This window comes from Heterodontus francisci, chromosome 13 (genome assembly GCF_036365525.1).
Source record: "Heterodontus francisci isolate sHetFra1 chromosome 13, sHetFra1.hap1, whole genome shotgun sequence".
In the NCBI taxonomy this organism is placed as follows: domain Eukaryota; kingdom Metazoa; phylum Chordata; class Chondrichthyes; order Heterodontiformes; family Heterodontidae; genus Heterodontus; species Heterodontus francisci.
This window is the reverse complement of record NC_090383.1, coordinates 115915706-115938072: the sequence shown is the minus strand read 5'-3', so window position 1 is coordinate 115938072 and position 22367 is coordinate 115915706. Positions and strand designations below refer to the sequence as shown.

Below are 22367 nucleotides of genomic sequence, written 5' to 3'. Positions count from 1 at the left end.
TTATGTATCCTAGTCTCTGACGCGGGACTTCTTGCCTCAGTGGCAAGAGCACAACGGACTGAGTCATGGCTAACACCAACTGTACCTCAGCTCACAGTAATGCTGGTTCACTGTGATATTGGATAGTGGGAAAGGGGCGGAAAGCAGAGAGGAGTTCAGAATTTCTTCACTAATGCTAATTATTGTGCAAAAACGTTGCACTCATGGGGCAGGTTGGAACAAAAGCAGCAATGTCACAATCAGATGATAAAGTCTGTGTCAAGTCCTCCCCCTTCACAAAAGACTGTCATCATCTTCATTATATCTGAAAGTTGTTTTTTCTTTTGTTTTTAATTGAACAAAGGAATTTTGCAGGGCTATGAGGAAAGAGCAGGGGCTAGGTGGGACTAATTAGCTCTTTCAAAGAGCTAGCACAGGCACAATGGGCCAAGTGGTTGCCTCAGGTCTATAAGATCGTATCAATGAATTATTTTGAGGAGGTTGAATTGGTTGAGTGTGCAGTTCCTTCTGCACTAGCTCAACATATTAACTGGATTCCATATGTCGGGACAGCTGTTCCATTAGTCTCTATTGATGTAGCTCTGAATTGTCAGAAACAGGCACTAACCACTCCTTGGAGTCTCTCCTCAATTATTTACTTGTTCCTTTAACATTCATTCTGAAGCCAAGCCCATTTTTAAAGCTCTCTCTCCCATCTGTGTTGAGAAAGGTTACGACAGTGCAGGGCAGCGAGAACACCACTTTTTTATCAGTGTTACACCAGTTAACTAGTATGTCAACACAAATAACTCCTTGACTGTGTCCTGCAAAGGAGGCAGGTTGAGTCACAGGGTTACCACCCCGACAACACTCCCAATCTTCCTGGAATCTTGAATAGATGGAGAAAACGAATCAGAGCCACCTTATTATGCCAAAAAGGCGACAGTGCCCATGAATAGGACCCATCCTGCTATAGGTTGAGGTGTTAGCAACAGAATTAATACCGAGGTGCTTTGAACCCTCAAAGTCTTAATTGAAGTTCTCACTGGAAGTAGTTTCACAGCCTGGCTTGTTTACCCCATGTTCCAGATTTACCAGGACATTGCATGGGCCGCCTCTTATACGCCCCATTCAACGTTCAGCTCCTATTGTGGAACTGAATATCTGCGGGACAGCTGATACAGAACTTGTGGGTCCTTCTTCGAAATAGTGCTGTGGGATCTTTTACCTGAGAGGGTAGACGGTGCCTCGGTTTATTGTCTCATCTGAAAGACTGCACCCCAAACAGTGCAGCACTCCCTCTGTACTGCCCTGGAGGACAGCTTCGATTTTGTCTCATTTACCCTGGGGAGGGGAAACTGCTCCTCAGTGATATCCAGCATCCTCTGCTGTAACTGCCCATTTGTAGGTGAGGGGTAAAGACTTATTTTGTAACCTCCTCCAGCCCTACAATCCCTGAGATCTCAGCTCTCCTCAAATTCTGGCCTCTGGTGCAGACCTAATTTTAATCGCTCCTCGCTAGGTGGCCGTGCCTTCAGCTTGGAAGAATATTATGAAGGATCTTTGTCACAAATGGACACAGTCTGACTTTGAACTAATCAGCAACACTGCAGCCACTTCAAGTGAAATCCGTTAGCAAAGAAAAGGTTGTGCAAATGTTTGAGGAGTTTCTGTGTTGCCTGTTGAGTTTTCATACAGTGACTAGTGACTAATATTGGTCCTTTTTAAATATTTATTTGTCAAAAACAGAAGTAGTATGTTATTGTTTTAAGCTCTAAGCTCTGGAATTCCCTGTCTAAACCTCTCCGCCTCTCTGACCTCTCTTTCCTCCTTGAAGATGATCCTGAAAACATATCTGTTTGACCAAGCTTTTGGTCATCTGTCTCATTATCTCCCTATGTGACTCCTGTGAAGCACATTGGGATGTTTTACCATGTTAAAGGTTCTATACAAATGAAAGTTGTGGTTGTTATTATAGATTCTGGTTCAGCTGTGATCAAATGGCTTGCCTATGTCCATTATCATGGAGCTTTGGTGAGGCACTATGGACTATGCAGCACCTATGGAATCATCTTTCGGGGGAATTGGTAGGGGGGAATTGACAAAACAATAACTTACAGTTGTTGTTTAGAGGGATAAGTACAGACTAGGTGGGGAAATGCTCAATGGGCACCATGGAAGTCATTTTCACTTTGTCACATGAGTGGTGTTGTGGCAGAATGGATTGCATGCCCATTGTAGAACCCACTCAATTTTTTCTTTCCCTTTGATTTTAATATCGGGCTGCTTCTACAACTGGGCGTGTGATCCACTCAGACAAGTCGGCACCCAAGTGGTGAACGTGAAAGATCCCCCCGCCACCCACCCCCCCTCCCCGTTAACCCCGTGTCTTGTGTGAAGCTGAGATGGGGGTTGGAGTTTCCTGCAGAATGTTGTAGGCTGGGGTTGAGCAGGGAAGATTTAAGGATGGTTGAGTCTCACGGTCTGGTGCTTGATAAACTTTGGGGAATTAGAAAGTTTTATGTAGAACTCCCCTCGGGCGCTTAAACTGGATCAAGTTCATGATAGGGCTGATGGTGCATGCTCTTAAAGAGCCAAACACACACAAACAAACAGACACACACGACTGCAATGGGTTATATTCTCTGGAGTTTAGAAGAATGAGAAGAGATCACATTGAAACATATAAAATTCGACAGAGTAGACGCTGAGAGGCTGTTTCCCCAGGCTGCAGAGTCTAAATCTAGTGGGTAACAGTTTCAGAATAAGGGGTCAGCCATTTAGAATCGAGATGACGGGAAATTTCTTCCTTCAAAGGGTTGTGAATCTTTGGAATTCTCTACCCTAGAGAGCTGTGAATACTCAGTCGATGAGGCAAGGCTCTGATTAATAGATTTTTGAGCACTGAGGGACATTGGGATAGGGTGGGAAAGTAGAGTTGATGTAGAAGTTGAGCCATGATCTTGTTGAATAGTGGAGCAGGCTTGAGGGGCTGTATGGCCCTATTTCTTATGTTCAAACATGCCCACACAAACATGCACAAAGAAACAAAAACGTACACGCACAAAGCCGCACAAACAAACAAAAAAAGCACACACAAACGCACTTAAAATATCAAGATTCTTTAGGATTCCTTAAGTTAATGATTGCACCCAGTTCCCGGGACATCAATTCCTCAGAGTTAATGTTGGGCCCAATTTGAACTCAGTGTAAGTGAATACGTTTTGAGTACGTTAAAGTAATGTCTCTGATATCCGACTTTCACTATTTAAGCATAAAGTACCAACTACCCCTGCTCAACAGAAACAGGGGAAAGTGAACAGAAACAAAGGGCTGGATTTTGCGGGGCTCCTGACATTGGGCTCCATGGCAGGGGAAGGGGCTGAAGATCGTTCCAGCAGCAGCTCACCAAGGAGCCAAATGCCAGGAGGGCTGGGCCCGATCTTCCCGGTGGTGGTGAGGCTCTGTGGCCACTCCCCCACCGCTGAGTGACGGGACCTGGATTTAAATATGTCAATTAATTAAATGAATAAATTGAACTACACTTACCTGCCATCTTACCAGCCCACCGCGATCTTCAGAGTGGCGGCCGCAACTTCTGTCTGGGGAAAGCAGGCGCCACGCTAATGGGGAAGGGGGGAATATAACATTTTTAGTGCGGGGAGGAACGGGGTCAAATCATCGTCAATAGAGTAGGGAATGGTGGGAAGGGGTGAACTGTGAACTTTGTACAGTTTGTGGGGGGAAGGTCATATTTGTAAGGTAAGTCTTTTGGAGGGAGAAAGGGCAGACACTTAATTTTAATGTTATTGGGGGGGTGGGAAAGGGACGTCAGAAAATTGATTTCAACAGTGTGGGGGCGGGGGGGGGGGGGTGTGGTTCCCTTTAAAAATTTTAATTAGCCAGCAGGGCTGGCTGTCCTTTAAAAATGGCTCCAGCAGCTGTGCACAGGCAGCTGACCCCATTTCCAGCGTCGGAAAGCACGCCCCCTCCACATGATTGGGGGGGGGGGGGGGTTGGGCCAACTGGGATATTTAAATGAGCCGCCATGCGGTAGATCGCTTAAAATCCAGACCAAAGTTGTCAGTAGATTAATTAATTGCTGGGGCTGTGCATTGGTCCTCAGTGTCAGTGGTCTGGGATGGTGGGAGGTGGGGGAATCAGCCATGACTCCTGCTCCTGTCCAGTGAAACTATGCTGGACAGTGCATGTATGTGGATACCAGCCTCCTGTGGTTGAGTAGACTGCTGAGACTCTCATTGTTTTGGCTTGCACTTGGAACATGGTCACTTGGATGAGGGCGCAGAGGGCGTCCAGCTATATCCAGGCGAGAGGTAGCGGCTGAGATTAGTTGGAGAAAGGGGTGTGTGTACTGATGGTCGGACCATCTCTTTAAGCTGTCTGAACGCTAGGCTGATGGGTCAGGACCTCACTGGATTGCCTGTTTCTGCTTTCTGGCAATCATATGATATGTTTCCTTGATACAAATGACCTTTTATCCTTCAAGCAAAAAAAAATCCACTGAAAGAGAGAGAGAGAGAGAAAAACAAGATCTGCATTCCCAAGGCAGGGCCAACACATTCTGCTGAACACTGTAACAGACCAGTTCTATTTATAGAGCTACGTGCTGACAGTGTTCTCTAGAAACTCTGAGCAACAAATACCAAACATCAGCAAATACCGATGATGGTACATAACCATGTTTCTCCTCTTTCCTTCCTTCAAGGCAATTAACTTTCCGCAGAGGGGAACCTACCCCCTCCACTGCGCTCACCCGAACACCATTCTCTTGATCAATAACCACTCTTCAAGTCTAAGCCTAGAGAGTGAGCGTGAGCAGGCTATTCGATGGGGGAAGGCGACACAGCCTTTACCAATCCTGTCCTCAACTGATGCCCCTACTTGTGCATGTCCGAGCAAGTAGCCTGGTATGAGCAGCAACAAGGAATCTGGCTGATTTCCAGCACACGCCAGCATAGGGCGGCCGAGGTTAAGTGCAGCCTCCCTCATTGCCATTGATGTGATTAAATAGAAAAGAAAATTATTTGTATATTAGTGGATCACACCTGTTTCTTCTGGTAAGTCAGAGGAAATGTTGTTCCAGAAGGATAGGAGAACTACACCATGAAAGGCACCGTGTATTATTCTGCCGCTAAAAGGGTAGCTGAGTGAAGCTCGGTGCGTCCATTTGCAGTCAAAAGAGAGAAATTCTACTCTCTTCCTCGGGCTAATTAGAAGCTGATTGGTCAGTATAGAGACTGAAGCCAATTAGAGGCTGATTTTTTAATTTATTATTGGGATGTGGGCATCACTGGCCAGGCCAGCGTTTATTGCCCATCCCTAATTGCCCTTGAGAAGGTGGTGGTGAGCTGCCTTCTTGAACCGCTGCAGTCCATGTGGGGTAGGTACACCCACAGTGCTGTTAGGAAGGGAGTTCCAGGATTTTGACCCAGCGACAGTGAAGGAACGGTGATTTAATTCCAAGTCAGGATAGCAAGTGGCTTGGAGGGCAAATTGCAGGTGGTGGTGTTTCTATGCATCTGCTGCTCTTGTCCTAGTTTGTAGAGGTCGCGGGTTTGGAAGGTGCTGTCTAAGGAGCCTTGGTGCATTGCTGCAGTGCATCTTGTAGATAGTACACACTGCTGCCACTGTGCGTCGGTGGTGGAGGGAGTGAATGTTTATGGATGGGGTCTCAATCAAGCAGACAGCTTTGTCCTGGATGGTGCCAGGCTTCTTGAGTGTTGTTGGAGCTGCACCCATACAGGCAAGTGGAGAGAATTCCATCACACTCCTGACTTATGCCTTGTAGATGTTGGACAGGCTTTGTGGAGTCAGGAAGTGAGTTACTCACCACAGGATTCCTAGCCTCTGACCTGCTCTTGTAGCCACGGTATTTATATGGCTACTCCAGTTCAGTTTCTGGTCAATGGTAACCCCCAAGAAGTTGATAGTGGGGGATTCAGTGATCATAATGCCATTGAATGTCAAGGGGAGATGGTTAGATTCTCTCTTGTTGGAGATGGTCATTGCCTGGCACTTGTGTGGCGCGAATGTTACTTGCTACTTATCAGCCTAAGCCGGTATATTGTCCAAGTCTTGCTGCATTTCTACACTGACTGCTTCAGTATCTGAGGAGTCACGAATGGTGCTGAACATTGTGCAATCATCAGTGAACATCCCCACTTCTGATCTTATGATTGAAGGAAGGCTATTGATGAAGCAGCTGTAGATGATTGGGCCTAGGACACTACCTTGAAGAACTCCTGCAGTGATGTCCTGGAACTGAGATGATTAACCTCCAACAACCACAACCATCTCCCTTTGCGCTAGGTATGACTCCAACCAGTGGAGCGTTTTCCCCCTGATTCCCATTGACTCCAGTTTTGCTAGGGCTCCTTGATGCCGTACTCGGTCAAATATTGGTCAGTATAGATCCTCAGGTCAATTATCGGCCAAGTGGTTAGAAGAGATTTTCAGGTCTGTTGTAGGATGACTTTAAGGAGCTGTAAGTGAAGATCACTGGAGGAAGTGCAACTATTCTACCAATCCATATACTGAAGGGCATGTATCTAAAGAAATGGGAATCTATGGTGCAACCCACCATGGCTAGGCCGACTACAATGGTTCTACAATCAAGTGCATTGGAATGATGACCTTACAGTGCAGCTATGGGAGCTCCAAATGGCTACCACAAATTTTTTATATTGTAGAAACAACTGGACCACCTGAGGTAGGACTTCCAATATGCCAAAGTCTATGAATTGTCACAATACATGAATTCAGTAATGCACCGAAATACCCAAGTTGAGTGTATCGGGTCGGTCCATGTAAGGGATGACACAAAGTCTGGGAGTCTTGACACGAAGTGACGATATGACCAAGATTCTCTCCTCGGACTTCCGTTCGTTGCAGCACAAGTGCCAGATAATGACCATCTCAAACATGAGAGAATCCCACCATCTCCCCTCGATGTTCAAGGAATTACAATCGCTGAATCCCCCATATCAACATCCTAGGGGTTACCATTGACCAGAAATTGAACTGGACCAGCCACATAAATACTATGGCTACAACAGAAGATCAGAGGCTGGGAATTCTGTGGTGAGTAACTCACCTCCTGACTCCCCAAAGCCTGTCCACCATCTACAAGGTACAAGTCAGAAATGTGACGGAATACTGTCCACTTGCCTGGATGGTTGCAGCTCCAACAACATACAAGAAGCTCGACACCATCCAGGACAAAGCAGTCCACTTGATTGACACCCCATCCACCACATTCAACACTCACTTCTTTCACCACCGACAGTGGCAGCAGTGAGTACATCTACAAGATGCATTGCAGCAACGCACCAAAGTTCCTCCAACAGCGCCTTCCAAACCCGCGACCTCTACCGCCTAGAAGGACAAGGGCAGCAGATGCACGGGAACACTACCACCTGCAGGTTCCCCAAGTCACATACCACCCTGACTTGGAACTATATCACCGTTCCTTCACTGTCGCTGGGTGAAAATCCTGGAACTCCCTTCCTAACAGCACTGTGGGTGTACCTACCCCACATGGACTGCAATGGTTCAAGAAGGCAACTCACCACCTTCTCAAGGGCAATTAGGGATGGGAAATAAAATGCTGGCCTAGCCAGAGATGCCCAGATGCTATGAACGAGTAACAAATAAGCAAGTACCCAGAGGCCAGAGGGATTGCTGGTGATTGGTGATGTTGCTGGTCATCATTTTCAAAGCTTTCCAAACAAAGGAAGGGGTCCACAATAACCAGATTGGAGCGAATAAGCAAACCTCCTTTACATTTTAGGGAGTTGTTATGAACAGATGAAGAGGGGTCGAAAGGCTCCCCTCTTGTCCCTCTCCTTGTTTGACTGCAACAGGGTTTATTTCTTTTTAACAGTGGAAAAGCTTACCAATTCAGTGAGTGTTTAACCCTTTATGTGCTATGATCATAAAAGAACCAAACGGTTTTCTTGAGTTTAAACAAGAGGTTAGTTTATTGTACTTAAAAATCAAAACCCGATCTGAGTAAAAATAATAAACTACACTCAGACTTTCACGCACACACATGAGAATCACACACACAGACAAATAGGTTACAGAGTGAAGAAGGATTGTTTTGTTAGAGTCAAGAACAAATAAAAGAATGTACAGTCTGTGGAGTCTGGTAATTCAGTTGTCTTCCAGCTGAACGCGTTGTCCTGAAGTTTCTGGCTGGTAGAGGTGGCCACCTGGTTCAGGGTTTTCTTGGAGACAGTGATGTAGATGGCTTTCTCCTCCAGGGTCTCTGTCTGCAGGAATGATAGACTTGGATGTCTTGCAGCCTGCAGACAATGTTCAAGCTTACAGCATTGCCTGGAGAGAGAAGCAGACAAACAGACCACTTGGGTCACGCACTGGTTAAACTCAGGTGCATGTCTGATGCATCCAAAAGAACTCCAAGTTTTCAGAAAGATAGAGAGACCGTCACATGATTGTCCAAGTGTATTCTCTTTTGCACTTTAATGAGATCCAAGTTTAAGAATTCCAATCTCTCTCAGGTCTTATTGTTTCAATGTTTACCCTTTGAAATTCATCTCCACTAATGTTAATGTTCCAAGATGGCTTTGAATGACTTGCTAACAAAGGTGGTACCAGGTCGCTCATTCACTACTCAAGCCATTGTTCTGGATGAGGGCTATTCAGACATGCGTCTCCACCTTGATACTTGGAATGTGAGGTATTTCAATGTAAATTGCAGTGCCCATCTTAGCTGCTTTCTTTGTAAAAGTTGAATTTAGGTTTCCAACTGATGAATTTTAAAAAATCACCATTCAGAATAGCACGTTCATGACAGAGCGTCAAATTTGTAAATAACATTTTGTTTTAATCATGTATATTTAGTCCAAACCGTAACATCGTTGTTTATTGTACATATGTTTTTATCTTTGGAAAAAAGGGGGATAGTGTGGGACAACCTTAAGAGCAGACCACCTTAAGGAGCTGCAAATAATGATCACCGGAGGAAGTGATGTCATGTTACACATGACAAGTCAGTTGTGGTGGAGTTCCACAGAGCAAGACATGTTTAGATGTGGCTCCTAGAGTAACTGTGTGTATAGATATACATATGTGTATATACATATGTGTATATATATATATATATATACATAATAGATGTCACAGTTAAAGTATAATAAAACCCACATTTACTTTGAACATGATTTGTAGTCCTGTGAGTCTTACAATAGATTACACACCAAAGGATCAAGTAATATTACAAGGTCAATTAGGAATCAGGCCCTGACATCTTTGAGAATGTATATGCCTTCCTCTGGTCCATATGTCCCAGCAGATGCTGAGGTTCACCAGAATCCAGACATACTCTCATTTCTCTGTTTGTAACGTGACATAGAAATTTTGCAACAGAAACTGAAAGTGCTGGACAAACTCAGCAGGTCTGGCAGCATCTGTGGAGAGAGAAACAGAGTTAACATTTCAAATCCAGTAGCCTTTTGTCAGAACTGGAAGAAATCAGAGATTTAACAGTTTTCAAATGTGTATCGAGTCAGGGAAAGGTGGGGGGAGGTGTGGGGAAGAGAGGAAAGAACAAAAAGGAAGGTCTGTTATAGGGTGGAAGACAGGAGAGATTAAATGACAAAAGGGATGATGGTGCAAGGCAAAAGGCGATGGTAATGGGTCAAGTAAAGAAATTAAGGGGAAAAGAATTGCAGGGATGTGGGGAAAGAGCAGGGGAACGGGACTAACGGGTTTGCTCTTCAAAAGAGCTGGCGCAGACTTAATGGGCCAAATGGCCTCCTTCTACGCGATACTGCTCTATGATTCTATGAAAAGTTGGGTCGAGAGGAGCTATAAATGACAACAGCAGAACCATTACCAACAACTGCTTTCCAAAATATGGGAGCAATGGTTATGAGCTAAAGTTATTGAAATCAGTATTGAGTCCAGAAGGCTGTAAAGTGTCTGACTGAAAGATGAGCTGCTGTTCTCCAAGCCGCTATTAAAATTTGCAAATGTGGCAGGAATGGAAAGTGTGATCCAGTCAGTTGTAAGCCTGCCACAGAAATTTGCATATATAAATTCAAGGTGACTGACATGATAGTTTTCTTTTGCTCATTAGCAACAATGTGAGCACTCCCCTCTGCCCTTGCACAGAATGACGTCCCTCGTCACAGCAACAAATACTTATATAGCGCCTTTAACATAATAAAATATCCCAAGGCACTTGACAGGCACATTATTAGGCAAAATTAAACACCCAGCCACATAAGGTGATATTGGGGCAGATGGCCAAATGCTTGGTCAAAGAGGTAGATTATAAGGAGCGTTTTAAAGGATGAAAGAGAGATAGAGACACAGAGAGGTTTAGGGAGGGAATTCCAGAGCTTAGGGCCCAAGCAACTAAAGGCACAGCCGACAATAATGGGAGTGATTAAAATCGGGAATGTTCAAGAGGCCAGAATTCGAGAACTGAGATAGGGAAGGGCGAAGCCATGGTGGGATTTGAAAATAAGGATGAGAGTTTTAAAACCAAGGTATTGCTGGACTGGGAGCCACACTCTGAGCTGCCTACTGAAGTGGCATTTTCTCTGTACCCACCATCCTGTGCCATGCTCCCAGTCTCGTGACACTCAGCGTTGTCCCAGGGGTGTGCTGGCTGGTAGTTTTGACTATTTCCCCTCTCCCAGCCCTCCATGGATTTATCAGTTCCATATTAGTGACAGTAGCATCGATGCTGAAGGGCAGTCCTGCCTAGTTAGTGAGGCAATTCATCGTGCTTTCCCTCAAGTGTGAGAAATCCTTAACTTCAGCAGGCTTCCAGTGACTTCCAACAGTCTTTGACATTGCAGAAGGATTTCTTGGAATATCTCATCATTATTGTGGAGCCTGCAAAGTTGCTTGTAGGGTTTTAAAGGGGCAATACCTCCAAAGAAAAATAAAATTGGCATTTTTTTACATTTCAGGAAGAAGTGCGACGACAACTTGTATTTTTATGTTGGCCTTTTGCATCTCAGGACAAGTGAGAAAGATCCAACATCAGAAATTGGCGCTGCTACCTGACCACACGCATCAAGAGCACAGAACTGACATATCTGGCAAGGTGGAATATAAAATAGGAAAGGCATTCTCCATGATGTTTATTTTGCCCTGAGGAGCATAGTGGCTTTCCACAGTGAATGCAAGATAGGTTCATAAGGAGCTGTTCACAGTAATTAGGGAGATAGCAACATTGAACCAAAGGCTATCGGATTTAATAAGGGGCCATTTGGGGGTGGATTTGCTCTTTCAGGAAGTAAATTATCTCATTCTCCCTTTTTTTTTATTTACAGTGACACTGTTTATGGATTAAAATTGTCAATACCATAAATTTGTGTCTGCTGAGCTAAGGATGGACCAATTCGCCAGAGGAATCCTCAAACAGGTGTTGAAGAGTCCAGACCTAAAAGACGAACTTTTATCTCTTTGGTGTAGTACATGGTGATCCCTGGTACAGAGTGCTTAAATCTCCGGCATGAAGCTTGAACCCACAACTTTCTGACTCAGAGGTGAGACGACTACCCATCTTGGGATATTGTACTCTATTAAAGGTGCTATATAGATGCAAGTTGTTGTTGTAGAGTAGACCAGCCTGACTAAATCAACCAATTAGCATGGTTTTTGAACAGTATTGTATCCAGAAGCAAGGGATAGAGTTTCCATGCAACCGGCAAAACTGGGCTGTACGAACTATCACTGGGATGGTGTATTAATCTTCCTACTGGTAGGGTCAGTCATTCTTGAGGATCTCCACTCTTCCAACTTTTCCAACCAACATTGCCAATTATTTCCTCCACTGCAGGCTTGATCCATGACCAAATCAAGGAGTCTTTTTTTTTTATATCCATTTCCGGGATGTGAGCATCGCTGGCCAGGCCAACATTTGTTGCTCTTCCCTAATTGCCCGTGAGAAGGTGGTGGTGAGCTGCCTTCTTGAACTGCTGCAGTCCATGTGGTGTGGGTACACCCAGTGCTGTTAGGAAGGGAATTCCAGGATCTTGATGAATGAACAGTGACATATTTCCAAGTCAGGATGGTGTGTGACTTGGAGGGGAACTCAGAGGTGATGATGTTCCCATGTGTCTGCTACCTTTATACTGTCGAAGAAGCCTTGGCAAGTTGGTGCAGTGCATCCTGTAGATAGCACACACTGCTGCCACATTTGGAAGCATTTGTAGTGTGACTGGAGTGACATTCAGGATTCAGCAGATTAGCACTCTGATCTTTCCCCACTTGGAGATGATTTCAAATCACAGACTACTGGGAGCAGCCTGTACTTCCTCTCTCGCTGCCAATTTAAGTATCCAAGAGTTTAATTTTGTGAGGTCCTGCATGGCATTGAGGCCCACTAGCAGTGAGAAGTTGGAAAAACAACAACTTGCATTTATTTAGCGCCTCTAACATAGTGAAACATCCCGAAGTGCTTCACAGAGGCATAATGAAACAAAATTTGACATCGAGCCACTTAAAGAGAAATTGAGGTAGGTTTAAAGAGGCATCTTAAAGATGAAGTGTGAGGTGGAGACGTTTAGGGAGCAAATTCCAGAGCTTAGGGATTCAGCAGCTGAAGACACGGCCATCAATGGTGGATTAAAATCAGGGATGCACAAGAGGCCAGAATTGGAGAGGTGCAGAGATCTCGAAGGTTTGTAGGGCTGGAGGAGGTTAAAGAGATAGGGAGGGGCGAGGGGCCGTGCTCTGCATTTTTCTATATTTATCACAATACCTGCACATTATTTCTGTTGCTGTACATTAAACAAACATTCTTTGCGGTGAGAGCACACTATTTCCCTGGGTACCTGGCACTGTCTTTCAGATATTATGGCAGGGATCAGCATTTAGGCGGCATCCCTGCAGAGTGTTTAAGCCCTATCTCTGACCTATCTCCAAACCTCGTGCAGTGACCCACCCCTCTCAGATGAGAGGAGTCTGCACGGTATTAAAGCAATTCCCAGTGTAGTTCATTCAATCCAATTGACACTAAATGGTACATATTACCCCAGACAGGCATTAGAATGACCGAAAACAAAAACACACTGGTGTGATGGGGGGGGAGCTCTGCTGAGACTGGGCTTAAGGCACATTGTTGATACACAGTACAGGGTGTATTATTTTGCATCTTACCACACAGTGCCTGACCTGGGAGTGCTTGTCTCAGAGTTGGTGTCACAATGTTCTATTCTGTAACACAGACATCACTGATCAGCACAAGGACTGATTTCGAACACGTACAAGTTCTGCTCTAAGACTGCCTCTAACAAGCAACATTACAGCATAAAATCCCCAGCGATGCAGGAATGATTCAGAGGCACCAACAAGTGTGCAGGCATCTCCCTCTAAAATATTCAGGGTTATGCAACCGTTCCTTTAGAAATAAAAGGGCCAGTTTTCCACTTATTATAAACATATACATCACCAGAATTGAAAATACATCAACTTCATAATTTATAAAAAAAATTACCTCTTATCTACGCCTTCTCTGTTCCATTTGAAACAGTCCTAGTATCTGAAGACTCAAAAGGTATAAAGAACTTGCATTTATATAGCGCCTTTCACAATGTCAGGACATTGCATAGTGCTTTATAACAATAAGGACAACTTGCATTTATATAGCATCTTTAACGTAATGTAATGGCGCTTCACAGGAGAGAGTATCAGACACAATTTGACACCGAACCACATCAGGAGATATTAAGCCAGGTGACCAAAAGCATAGTCAAAGAGGTAGGTTTTAAGAAGCGCCTTAAAGGAGGTAAGGGAGGTAAAGAGGTTTAGGGAGGGAATTCCAGAGCTCAGGTCTTAGGCAGCGGAAGGCACAGTTGCCAATGGTGGAATGAAATTCAGGGAATGCAGAAGAAGCAGTGCAGATATCTCAGAGGGTTGTAGTTATGGACAAAGTTACAGAGTTAGGGAGGGGGGTGAGGCCATGGAGGGATTTGAACAGGAGGGTAAGAATTTTAACACTGAGGTGTTTCCTATGAGGGAGCCACTGTAGGTAAATGAGCACAGGGATGATGAGTGAGTGGAACATTGTGTGAGTTCAGTAGAGTTTTAGATGAGCACAGGTTTACTGAAGGTGGAAGGTGAGAAGCCAGCCAGGTAGCTTTGGAAAAATCTTTTTGAACCTATGCCGTCTGCTCAATTAGGACTTAATGTCCTTTCTATAATAGAGCATCTATAATGGACACAGTACAATACCCTGTGACCTAACCTTTGCCTTGCTCAAATATATCACTACCTCTTTTACTTTTGTATTCTATTGTTTATAAAACCCCAAAATGCTGTAACCATTGTCAGGTCTCACTGTAACACTTTCTTGATAATGCTCCTATCGCTATTTTTTTCATTCATTCACAGTGTGTAGGTACATAGGTAACCTATGTGTGGAGGCGAAAGATGTTGGTATGGTTCTTAATACTACTTTGCATCTGTCTTCACAAAAGAGGGGGACGATGCAGATATTGTAGTTAAGGAGGAAGAGTGTGAAGTATTGGATGTGATAAACATAGGGAGAGAGGAAGTATTAATGGGATTAGCATCCTTGAAAGTTGATAAATCACCAGGGCCGGATGAAATGTACCCCAGGCTGTTAAAAGAAGCAAGAGAGGAACTAGCAGAAGGTCTGACCATCATTTTCCAGTTCTCACTGGATACAGGTGTGGTGCCGGAGGATTGGAGAATTGCTAACCTTGTACCTTTGTTTAAAAAGGGAGGGAAGGATAGACCGAATAATTACAGGCCAGTCAGCCTAACCTCAGTAGTGGGAAAATTATTGGAATCTATTCTGAGAGACAGGATAAACTGTCACTTAGAAAGACACAGGTTAGTCAAGGATAGTCAGCATGGATTTGTTAAGGGGAGATCTTGATTGACCAACTCGACCACATTTTTGAAGAAGTAACAAGGAAGATAGATGAGGGTAGTGCAGTTGATGTGATAGACTTGGATTTTAGCAAGACTTTTGACAAGGTCCCACATGGCAAACTGGTTAAAAAAAAAAATCCTATGGGATCCAGGGAATTGCAGCAAGGTGGATACAAAATTCGCTCAGTGGCAGGAAAGAAAGGGGAATTGTTGACAGGAGTTTTAGCGACGTTAGTGCTGTTTCCAGTGGCGTTCCACAGGGCTCAGTACTGGGACCCCTGCTTTTTGTGGTATCTATTAACGATTTGGACATAAATATAGGGGGCATGATCAAGAAGTTTGCAGATGACACAAAGATTGGTCATGTGGTAGATAGCGAAGAGGATAGCTGTAGGCTGCAGGAAGATATTGATGGTCTGGTCAGATGAGCAGAAAAGTGGCAAATGGAATTCAACTTGGAGAAGTGTGAGGCGATACATTTGAGGAGGTCAAACAAGGCAAAGGAATTTACAATTAATGGGAAAATACTGAGAAGTGTAGAGGAAGTGAGGGAGCTTAGAGTGAATGTCCACAGATCCCTGAAGGTACCAGGACAGGTTGATAAGCTGCTTAAGAAGGCATATGGAATCCTTTCCTTTATTAGCTGAGGTAAAGAATATAAGAGCAAGGAGGTTATGCTGGAACTATATAGGTCATTGGTTAGGCCACAACATGAGTACTGTGTGTAGTTCTGGTCAGCTCATTACAGAAAGAATGCAATTGCAATAGAGAGGGTACAGAGAAGATTAACAAGGATCCACAAACGGGACTGTCCCGGCAGACCCATTGTGTCAGCCTGCTCCTGCCCAACTGAACTTATTTCTTCCTATCTAGACTCTATCTTTTCTCCGCTGGTGCAGTCTCTTCCCACCTACATCCGTGACTCTTCTGACGCCCTACGTCATTTTGACAATTTCCAGTTTCCTGGTCCCAACCGCCTCCTCTTCACTATGGACGTCCAATCGCTCTACACCTCCATCCCCCACCAGGATGGTTTGAGGGCTCTCCGCTTCTTCCTGGAACAGAGGCCCAACCAGTCCCCATCCACCACCACCCTCCTCCGCCTGGCTGAACTTGTTCTCACATTGAACAACTTCTCCTTCAACTCCACGCACTTCCTTCAAGTAAAAGGTGTCGCTATGGGTACCCGCATGGGTCCTAGTTATGCCTGTCTTTTTGTGGGATATGTCGAGCATTCTTTGTTCCAGTCCTACTCAGGCCCCCTCCCCCAACTCTTTTTCCGGTACATTGATGACTGTATCGGTGCCGTTTCCTGCTCCCGCCCCGAACTCGAAAACTTTATCAACTTTGCTTCCAATTTCCACCCTTCTCTCACCTTTACATGGTCCATCTCTGACACTTCCCTTCCCTTCCTCGACTTCTCTGTCTCCATCTCTGGGGATAGGTTGTCTACCAATATCCATTATAAGCCCACTGACTCCCACAGCTACCTCGACTACACTTCTTCACACCCTACCTCCTGTAAGGACTCCATTCCATTCTTCCAGTTTCTCCGTCTCCGACGCATCTGCTCTGATGATGCTACCTTCCATGACGGTGCTTCTGATATGACCTCCTTTTTCCTCAACCGAGGATTTCCCCCCACTGTGGTTGACAGGGCCCTCAACCGTGTCCGACCCATTCCCCGCACCTCTACCCTCACCCCTTCCCTTCCCTCCCAGAACCGTGACAGGGTTCCCCTTGTCCTCACTTTTCATCCCACCAGCCTCCATATCCAAAGGATCATCCTCCGCCATTTTCGCCACCTCCAGCGTGATGCCACTACCAGTCGCATCTTCCCCTCCCTTCCCCTGTCAGCATTCCGAAGGGATCGTTCCCTCCGTGACACCCTGGTCCACTCCTCCATTACCCCCACCACCTCGTCCCCGTCCCAGGGCACCTTCCCTTGCAATCGCAGGAGGTGTAATACCTGCCCATTTACCTCCTCTCTCCTCACTATCCCAGGCCCCAAACACTCCTTTCAGGTGAAGCAGCGATTTACTTGTACTTCTTTCAATGTAGTATACTGTATTCGCTGCTCACAGTGTGGTCTCCTCTACATTGGGGAGACCAAGCGCAGACTGGGTGACCGCTTTGCGGAACATCTCCGCTCAGTCCGCAAGCAGGACCCTGAGCTTCCGGTTGCTTGCCATTTCAACACTCCCCCCTGCTCTCATGCTCACATCTCTGTCCTGGGATTGCTGCAGTGTTCCAGTGAACATCAACGCAAGCTCGAGGAACAGCATCTCATCTACCGATTAGGCACACTACAGCCTGCCGGACTGAACATTGAGTTCAATAATTTCAGAGCATGACAGCCCCCCACTTTACTTTCATTTTTAGTCATTTTTAGTTATTTTTTCTTCCTTTTTTTTGCATTCCTTTCTACATTTTTTGCATTTATTTCATTTCATCTTAGTTTGTTCAGTTTGCTTACCCACTGTTTTTTTCAGGTTGTTTTTCTTCAGGTTTGCACTTGCTGATGTTCTATATTCAGTATATTCACACTTAATCTGTACTAATGCTTTGTCTTTCAAAACACCATTAACATATTGTTTGCCTTTGCTGTGTGACCTTTTGGTCAGCTATGTGGCCTGGTCCAATCTGCACCTTCTCCTTTGTTATCTCTTGCCCAACCCCCACCTCACTTGTTTATAATCTGTGACTTTTCTAATATTTGTCAGTTCCGAAGAAGGGTCACTGACCCGAAACGTTAACTCTGCTTCTCTTTCTCCAGATGCTGCCAGACCTGCTGAGTGAATCCAGCATTTCTTGTTTTTGTTTAACAAGGATGTTGCCAGGACTGGAAAAATGCAGCTATGAGGAAAGATTGGATAGGCTGGGGTTGTTCTACTTGGAACAGAAAAGGCTGAGAGGAGATCTGATTGAAATGTACAAAATTTTAAGGGGCCTGGTTAGAGTGGAGGTGAAGGGTCTATTCACCTTAGCAGAGAAGTCAGTGATGGGGGGGCATAGATTTATAGTGATTGGTAGAAAAATTAGAGGGGAGATGAGGAAAAGGTTTTTCACCCAGAGGGTGGTGATGGTCTGGAATTCACTGCCTGAAAGGGTAGTTGAAGCAGAGACCCTCAACTCATTTAAAAAGGAGTCTGGATATGCATCTCAAGTGCTGTAATCTGCAGGGCTACGGACCAAATACCGGAAGGCGGGATTAGAATAGGTGGATCGTTTTTCAGCCGGCACAGGCACGATGCGCCGTGGCCTCTTTCAGTGCCTTAACATGCTATGATTCTATGTGAATGTCAATGGCAAGGCCAACATTTATTGCCCATCCCTAATTGCCCTTGAGAAGGTGGCAGTGAGGCACCTTATTGAAAACAGCTGAGTGACTTGCTAGGCCATTGCAGACGGCAGTTAAGAGTCAACCACATTGCTGTGGGTCTGGAGTCACATATAGGCCCAACTGGGTAAGGACAGCAGATTTCCTTCCCCAAAGGACACTAGTGAACCAGGTGGATTTTTAATGACAATCCAGTAGTTTCATGGTCACCATTACTGATTCTAGCATTTCAATTTCAGATTTATTTAATTAGTTGAAGTTAAATTCCTAGCTGCCATGGTGGGATTAGAAGTCATGTCTCTGGATCATCAGTCCAGGCCTCAGTATTACTAGTCCAGTAACGTAACCACTATGATATAAGAACAAAGAACAAAGAACTGTACAGCACAGGAACAGGCCATTCGGCCCTCCAAGCCTGCGCCGATCTTTGATGCCTGCCTAAACTAAAACCTTCTGCACTTCCGGGGACCATATCCCTCTATTCCCTTCCTATTCATGTATTTGTCAAGATGCCTATTAAATGTCATTATCGTACCTGCTTCCACCACCTCCCCCGGCAGCAAGTTCCAGGCACTCACCACCCTCTGTGTAAAGAACTTGCCTCGCACATCCCCTCTAAACTTTGCCCCTCTCACCTTAAACCTATGTCCCCTAGTAACTGACTCTTCCACCCTGGGAAAAAGCTTCTGACTATCCACTCTGTCCATGCCGCTCATAACTTTGTAAACCTCTATCATGTCACCCCTCCACCTCCGTCGTTCCAGTGAAAACAATCCGAGTTTATCCAACCTCTCCTCATCGCTAATGCCCTCCAGACCAGGCAACATCCTGGTAAACCTCTTCTGTACCCTCTCCAAAGCCTCCACGTCCTTCTGGTAGTGTGGCGACCAGAATTGCACGCAATATTCTAAGTGTGGCCTAACTAAAGTTCTGTACAGCAGAATCTCCCCTGACTCATCTACGAGCAACACCACGGGAGGTCATCGCAGCGTACGTACTCGTATCTCATATGCAGCAGTGTGCCCGTAATGTGAGGTGGTTGGGATTCCTGGTCAGTAGAAATCATACATGGCAACGGTTCAAGAACATTTGAACAAACAAGGCACCCAGCAACCGTGTCATATTATGATTACAATAACAAATCAGATCTGTTGGATGACAGCAGCATGGAATCAGCAGTACTTTGCACTCAGCACTTCTTCCTGGTTTATTTATAGCAGCTGTTGACAATTTCTTTTTCCACGTAAACAGTGAGCCTTAAAAGGAGTGATACGAAACAGATGACATGTTTAGCTTGTTCAGACAATGAAGCTTTAAATAACCATGTTCGCAATTCCTGCCTAGGTAGAATGGCCCTTAGCTGTTCCTGGGAATGTGTTACTTTTGACATTGTTCACTACTCAGTGAATGGGGTTATGCTTTTTCTTTGTCTTTTCCTCCACCCCTGCTGGAGTTGAGTCATACTGCTGTGTAGTTCCAGTCAGCCTCCAGTACCTTGCCTAAGCAGCTGTTTATCATGTAACAACATTAGATAAGAGTGTTGTCAGCCCATTTGACCATGAGAACCCTATTCTGTCCCTCTCTTGGCATACGCACTCACACAAGTTGACACACACTCAGTCACACAACTCAATCACACGCAAACCCACTCATCCCCACTCTGATACACACACACGCTCTCTCCAGGGTGGGGGTTACGGTCGTCATTGATTAGAAAGTCCACTGATTTCTCCCTCCTTCGCCAACACGGCACAAATGCCAGTGAACTCAGCCCAGACAACAACTTGCAATTATATAGCGCCTTTAACATAGTAAATCATCCCCCGGCGGTTCACAGGAGCGTTTTCAAACGAAATTTGACGATGAACCACATAAGGAGATATTAGGGAAGATGGTCAAAAGCTTGGTTAAAGAGGTAGATTTTAAGGGGGGAGGTGAAAAGCCAGCCAAGAGCGTGTTGGAATAGTGAGGTCTAGAGGTAACAAAGGCATGGATGAGGGCTTCAGCAGCAGATGAGCTAAGGCAGGGATGAAGATGGGCGATGTTACTGAGGCAGATGGAGGTGGTCCTAGTGATGGAGTATATATGTGTTTGGAAGCTTGTCTCGGGGTCAAATACTATACCAAGGTTGCAAACAGTCAGGAGATTAAACCTGGGGCTTTCCCTTTTGAAAGTAGGGTGCAAAGTTGTAACGCCTAAAGGGCAGTGGGTTTCGCTCTCCCAGACTCTCAGATTGTAAACAGGGAGCCAGAGGCTCTAAAAATGCAGATTTGGTTGCAATTTTTAACACCTGGAAAAAAAGGAAGGCCCAGGTGGTTTTGCTATGGTCAGATTGTGAGAATTGTAAAAGGCAAACGACTATTGAGTTTTGAGCAGGATAAATCCAAAAGGCTTTTCTGGGTCTAGAGACAGGCTGAAAGGAAGACCAACAGAGCTGCACAGCAAAAATGAGAAAGAGAAAGAGAGAGAGAAAAACAGCTGCTCTCAGATCACCAATACAGCAAAAGGCAGCTAAGGTTTGAACCCAGTTTGAAAGTCGAGGCTTGCAGAGGAGAAAAGACTAACGGGGTTACCCGAGATTGCCTTATTAATGGAAGTCCAGTCGAATGTGCTCGGAAGAAGCAAGCAAAGAGGACATTGGCTTTGAGAGGAACACTGGGAGATCCAACCCACTGCAGCTGGGAGGAGTTTGGGATTTTTAAGTGCAAGGATACCTTTTCTGCTGAGAACACTGTGTATTGTATAAATATGCTGTGGGGTTTTGGGGTTTGTTAATAATTTAATGGGAAATACCTTTCTCTGTAATTTAGTGTATTAGCTACCTACTAAATACTGTTAAGTTAATGTCGATTTTTAGTTTAGTTGTTATAGTCAAATTCTTAAAACTTGAAATCTTGTGTGATTCTTTAATCAGTATGGGGAGTTCATCTCTCTTGTTTTAAAGCTAATGGTCTCAACTAAAGTTGCAACACAAGTGAAAGCGGGGAGGGTGGGAAGAAGAACAAAAGGGAAGGTCTGTGATAGGGTGGAGGGCAGGAGAGATTAAATGACAAAAAATGTCATGGTGTTAGCCAAAGGGAGCGGTAATGAAACAAGTAATGAAACAAAAGATGTGTCCAGAGGAGGCAAAAATGGCAAGATGTTGAATAGCTCCCATCTGAAAGCAAAGGAAAGGAAATAAGACAGAAACAAGAGAGTAAAAAAAAACAGTAAAGAAAAAGAAAACAAATGGCGACAGAGGTTATGATCTAAAATTGTTCAACTCAATGTCGAATCCAGAAGGCTGTAAAGTGCCCAGTTGAATGATGAGGTGCTGTTCATCGAGCTTGCTTTGAGAACTTGGGAACTTACCTTAGTTTGATTGACTTCCCTAAATTGTCTTTCAAATCACCAATAAAAAGAAAATCTTCCACATTTCAGATGAAATTCTTCAGAGTAACTCACCTCCCGACTCCCCAAAGCCTGTCCACCATCTACGAGGCACAAGTCAGGAGTGTGATGGAAAGCTCGCCACTTGCCTCGATGAGTGTGGCTCCAACAACACTCAAGAAGCTCAACACCATCCAGGACAAATCAGTCCACTTGATCAGCACCCCATCCACAACCTTAAACATTCACCCATTCCAAACCGACACACAGTGGCAGCAGAATGTATCATCTACAAGATGCACTTGCAACTCGCCAAGTCTCCTTCGACAGCACCTTCCAAAGCCACAACCTCTACCACCAAGAAGGGCAAGGGCAGCAGGCGCATGGAAACACCACCAGTTCCCTTCCAAGTCACACACCATCCTGACTTGGAACTATATCACCGTTCCTTCGCTGTCACTGGATCAAAATCCTGGAACTCCCTCCCTAACAGCACTGTCAGTATACCTACCCCACATGGACTGCAGCGGGTCAAGAAGGCGGTTCGCCACCAACTTCCCAAGGACAATTAGGGATAGGGCAATAAATGCTGGCCTTTCCTGCGATGCTCACATCCCTCAAATGAATTTTACAAAGTGAGAGATATTAAAGGTACACACTTTTCACCCACTATCACACAACAGGGTCTCCCTAGTGAAGTACCGCATTAGTAAATAAAAGAAAAAAAGAATGTTTGTATTTGTATATCGCCTTTCACAATCTCAGGACATTCAAA

The 22367-nt window shown here is 44.9% G+C and overlaps 1 long non-coding RNA gene across 1 annotated transcript in view; it reads left to right on the top strand.

The window, feature by feature from the left end:
- LOC137376155 (uncharacterized) overlaps window positions 1-21914 on the top strand; it is a 39640-nt gene extending 17726 nt beyond the window's left edge. Inside the window, exons 2-3 of the long non-coding RNA XR_010976137.1 lie at window positions 11313-11528; window positions 21644-21914. This is a non-coding gene — a long non-coding RNA (uncharacterized lncRNA). The remainder of the gene's footprint in view (window positions 1-11312; window positions 11529-21643) is intronic.
- Window positions 21915-22367: the final 453 nt, after the last annotated feature.